Source organism: Equus asinus, chromosome 20 (assembly GCF_041296235.1).
Source record: "Equus asinus isolate D_3611 breed Donkey chromosome 20, EquAss-T2T_v2, whole genome shotgun sequence".
Taxonomy (NCBI): Eukaryota; Metazoa; Chordata; class Mammalia; order Perissodactyla; family Equidae; genus Equus; species Equus asinus.
Window position 1 is genome coordinate 61,525,807 of NC_091809.1, and position 5,054 is coordinate 61,530,860.

The window sequence follows — 5,054 nt, forward strand, 5'->3', positions numbered from 1 at the left end:
GGTATATTGTGGGCTAATGGAGCATGAATATAAAGAAAATACATATACACATTTCTTATTGGACGATGTTGTGATTAGGATTTAGGGAATGGTATGGAAAATATCTTTAAGTAGTGTAAAAGTCCTCCTATAAATACAAATGATCACTATCTAAGATTGGGTTGACTGGCCTGTAATAGATATTACCTGGGCCTTGGTGTCCTCACTATAGGAGGGGAGGGCCTGCGGGAGGGTTAATAGTTAACCACAGTTCCCTTACCTTCTCATGTCCTAAGGAAGCTTGCACAGGAGCCCTTTGTGTTTGTTGTGGATCCTGTGGTGAGCCACACAGGGTCCTCCTTCAGGACTGAGGCCACTCGTTCTCTTAGCTTTTGGGATTGTTAGTGGCTTTAGTCTCTCGTCCGACTCCTCTCTGGGACTTGCCCTCAGTGGAACAGAGCCTCCTCACTCAAGGTCAAAGCCTTTCCTGGGGGCAGTCTGCAGCCAAAGCCTGGTCAGTGAAGGGGTAGAGAGTCCTATTCTCGTATCTCCATTCAGGACAAGTGTGAAGGATCATTCCAACTCCAGAGTGCCCCATAGGATTGGCTGAGGTTATGAAAGCTGGGGTTTAGTACCTCTTTGATAAAGAATGAAGGCTTAAATAAGAATACCAAACCTACCAGCTATAATAAGGCCTTACACTAGTGTCCATCTCTTAGACATGGAGAAGTATTCACAATAATAACATGCACGTTTTTTGAGTACTTATAATTGCTTTTCATGTATTAACTCATTTAATCTCATAAGATCCCTATAAGATAGGTACTTGTATTTGAGGATGAGGTGATTTCAACTCCATTGTGCTTATCTTCTTATCTTTGGTGGTACCTTCTATTTACTATCAAAACTTTGTTAATGAAGAACTCTTAGAATGTGAGAGTTGCTTTTTCTAGTGATAGAATAAATGTTGATCTACGTTGTTGGTTTTATAATCATTCAAATTATTAAAAAGTAGAAACTAAGAGCAACAAAATAAAACAATATCTGGGTTATTTTAGGGAAAATTCCTGTGACCTGGTTATTCTCTTTCTGCTCCCCCAGGGCTGGCCTAGCCAAATATCCTTGGTTTAGTCTTGCTCATTCCAGTGCTATTATGCCAGACTTACCTGTAGGTATTCTCTGTTTGGGGTAGACACTCTTAAAGTTTTTCTCAAGATATTCCTTAAAATGAAAAATTATTGAATTGACTTCACAAGTTTATCGTTGTGGATGTTTGCTGAACAACGGCTTTATCTCTTGCTTTTATTATTTTGCTCCTATCTACACTTCCTTCACTCCTTCCCTCCTCATCATCCTCACTTTCTGTTCTCACCTCCTTCCCTCCCTGCTTCTGGTGGTACTGTCTTCACCTTGATCTTGTTCAGCTTATCTTTTCTAAGTTTTCATGTTTTTCTACCTATTTTCTTTGTTACTTGTTTTAATCCTTCAGTCATGCATTCATTCCATATTTTAATTAACAGTATCAGTGTCTTCTGGAAAGAAACCTCAGAATCGTTGCCAATTTCTTTCTTTCCTTTGTACTAGGAGAAAAACATTGGAATCAGTTCTAGATTCAAATGACAATTCTAATTCTACTAATCCTTATAGCCAGTGCTTTACTGAGAGATCAAGTTGGAGAAGTAGATCCAATACCAATGATCTCAGAGGACTAAACGAGGACTAAAAACTTCGGTTTGCAAGTAGAATTAATTTTATAGTCATCAAAGCACAAATTTCTTTACCACTCTGAGCTGTTTGAAGATGCAGTCTGTGTCTTATTCTCTTTGTATATTTGAATCTCCATTGCCCTGCACTCTGCCTAGTGTAAGGTAAGACCTTAATAAATATTTGCTAATGAAAGTAGTAGGGATCCATTGGAAGTTTTTAAACAAAGGGGTGACGTGATCAAATGTATACTTGAAAGTGAATCTGATGGTTGTATTTAGGTTGGCATGAGATGGGAAGAGATTGAAGTTGACGCTAGACGACACATAGAGAGTAGAGAAAATGGGCATAAATTATTTTATTAGAGAAGTTTGACTCTGACTGGATGAAGGAAATGTAATGTGGCTGTAGTTGTGTTGTTGGTGGTAGCAGATCTTTTGTAAAATAGAGATTTATGTATGTTTGAAATCAGTGAGGAAATTGCTTAAACATACATAAGCGTAAGAGCAAAGGTAGAAAAGAAGGGGGGAAGTAGCAAGTGAGTTCCTAGAGGAGGTGGGATGGATGGAGTCTAGGACACAGGTGGGGAGTTAGCCTTGAAAATGAATAGGCACGTGTCTTTTGTGAAAAAAGAAAAGTTAAAGTAGGTTAGAAAAAAATGTTAATGGGTGTATGTGTGTGTGTGTTTGTGTGTAGAGGCTGGGAAATGGGGAGTGTTGGAAGTTGAGATAATTGGTGTCAAATGGCCTAGTTCAGTGCTTCTTACCACTGGCTGAAAATTAGAATCACTTGGGGAGTTTTAAAAAATACTGACGTGTAGATTCCATGCCAGGCCAGTTAAATCACAGTCTCTAGGAGTGGAGCCCAGACCCCAGTATTTTTAAACTCTCCTGAGGTGAGTCTAATGTGCAGCCACAGTTGAAAGTTACTGGCCTATATCTTCTTAGTAACACAGCAACAACTTTCTGCTGTGAGCAAGGGAGGTGGTGTGAGAATAAGACCAAGTTTAGAAGAGGAAGAATTGAGGAGACTGGGGAACAATGCAAAGTTAATAAATGATGCTAAAAGTGTTCTGAGGAGTCCAGGAGGCCCAAAGATATCAAGTAGTTTGCAGCACAGAAGCTCCAACCAGTGTGGCATTGTGATGCTCTTTAGCAACACTTGGCAGCTAAGGAGTGGGAAAAATGAACATTAGGGTCATTCAGGTCAGAGAATTGGCATTGTTGGTAGTGCCCCAATCATGCTAGGCATCAGAATAACCCAAGAATCTTTAGAAAAATAAAAATTCCAGGACCCCACCTCCAGTGATCCTCTTTCAGTAGATCAGTAGATCTGAATTGGGGCTGGCAATCTGTATTTTTAAGCATCACTCCTGGTAAGTATGGCAGCCACTACAAACTAGAGGTGTCCACCAATTTGGTTTCTGATGAGAAATTTCCTCCTGGCTTATAGATGGCCACCTTCTCGCTGTGTCCTCACATGGTTGGGTCAGGGGGGCAGTGAGAGAGAGAGAGAGAGAGAGAGAGAGAGTGCTCTCTGATATCTCTTCTTATAAAGACACTAATCCTGTCAGATTAGGGCATCACCCTGAAGGCCTCATTTAACCTTAATTATTTCCTTAGAGGCTCCGTCTCCAGACACAGTCACACTGGGAGTTAGGGCTTCAACATATGAATTTTAGGGGAGCACAAACGTTCATTCCATAACATGGGGGGACACAATTCAGCTCATAACAGGCGCCAAAGCTAGGCATATGGTGCTGAAACTCTGCTGAAAGAAAAGAAAAACACAAATATGCTTCTTTTTTTGGCTGTTTAGAAATCAGGCCAAGTCTTTCAATAGTCTCACAGCTCAAGCCTATGTTAGAGATGGTGTGAGCACGTGCTAAACAAGCTTTCCCAAGACGTTCTGCCATGATTGCTAGTTCTTGACCTAAGGTACTAGGTCCTTCTCTAGCAGAGACTGCTGTCTGTGCACTGTCTTCTAACTGCTTTAGGAAAGACGAGCCTGACTTGATACACAAACCAATTTCCTTTTTGAATCTGTGTGGGGAAATAAATTTGGGTCATTTAGCATCATGATGTTTAGAATTCAAATGAGAATTTCTATAGAGAAGTTCTAACTTATGTTATTTAGTGATTTGGTATTCTTATCAAAACTGCCTAACAATCATTGTAAGAAAGAAAGAGAGATTTTATGGATCTGAGCTATCAGTGGTTTTCAGGGACCTGGGTGTGATGTCAATTGTCCTCCTGTTTGCTTCCTGAACAACAAAGAAGGACATTCTCATTATCACCTTGTGTAGTTTATCCCAGAAGCCTCCTGGAACCACAGCTGTGTAGAAACTAGACGTAGGCCCAGAGCTGCCATGATTTTAAAAGCTTCCTTTTTTGTTTTTTTTTTAACAACTCTATTGAAGTATAATCTGCATGCCATAAAATTCACTTATTTTGTGTACACTTCAATGAATTTTAGTGATTTTCCTGAGTTCTACAGACCTCATCACAAAGCAGTTTTAGAACATATCATCGCCCCAGTAAGATCCCTCCTGCCCTGTTTCAGTTAATCCCCATTCCTACCCCGAGCCCCAGGCAACCACTGTACTGCTTTCTGTCTCTAGATTTACCGAAAGGCTCTTGATGTTGTTCCTTCCCAGGCCCTGTAGTTGTATGCTCGAATGACTGAAGGCTAAATTCTCCTAGAATTATTTTATAGCCTGCAAAGGTTGCATCTGAAGCTCAGCAGGTGCCTTCTGTTTCAAACAAGGCACTGTAGAGGATACACGTGCTGTGGAGGTCCCTCCTATTTTGAGTGTAAACTGTGTTTTCCGCCGGGATTCAGACAAATTTGGTGGTGGCAGGCCTGCCAGGCATCGTCTGCAAGAAATGAGTACTCATCCTAGAAAAAAGAGCTTCTGTGACCATCACAATGTCTGCCTCTCATATTTGTTTCCCACCTCCGTTGCCTTGTGCACCCACCTGAAACTGGATTATCTTGATTACTTGAGGGGTAGTAAAATATAAAATTGTGAAAATTATACCCTCCATCTAACACTTCTTGTCCCTTATTTTGTTGTGTGCTGTGCAATTTAAAATTCTATTTTCTGGACATACATCATTAAAATAAAAACTAGTTGATGGCTTTTTTCTTCAAATCCCCTAAGTTAGGTTTCTAGGTTAATTCTAGTTGTAATGATTTTTAAAGTCAGTTTAGCATCAGGCCAATTTAACAATATTGGAAGAAAGTCTCCTAGTCAACTTTATCCTGATATATTCCTCCTTTTGCTAAAGGTTAAGTCTTGCATTTACTTAACCTACTAGCTTGTCAGTTGTTTTATAGGTAATTATTAATTTAGAGATCCTTGATGCAGT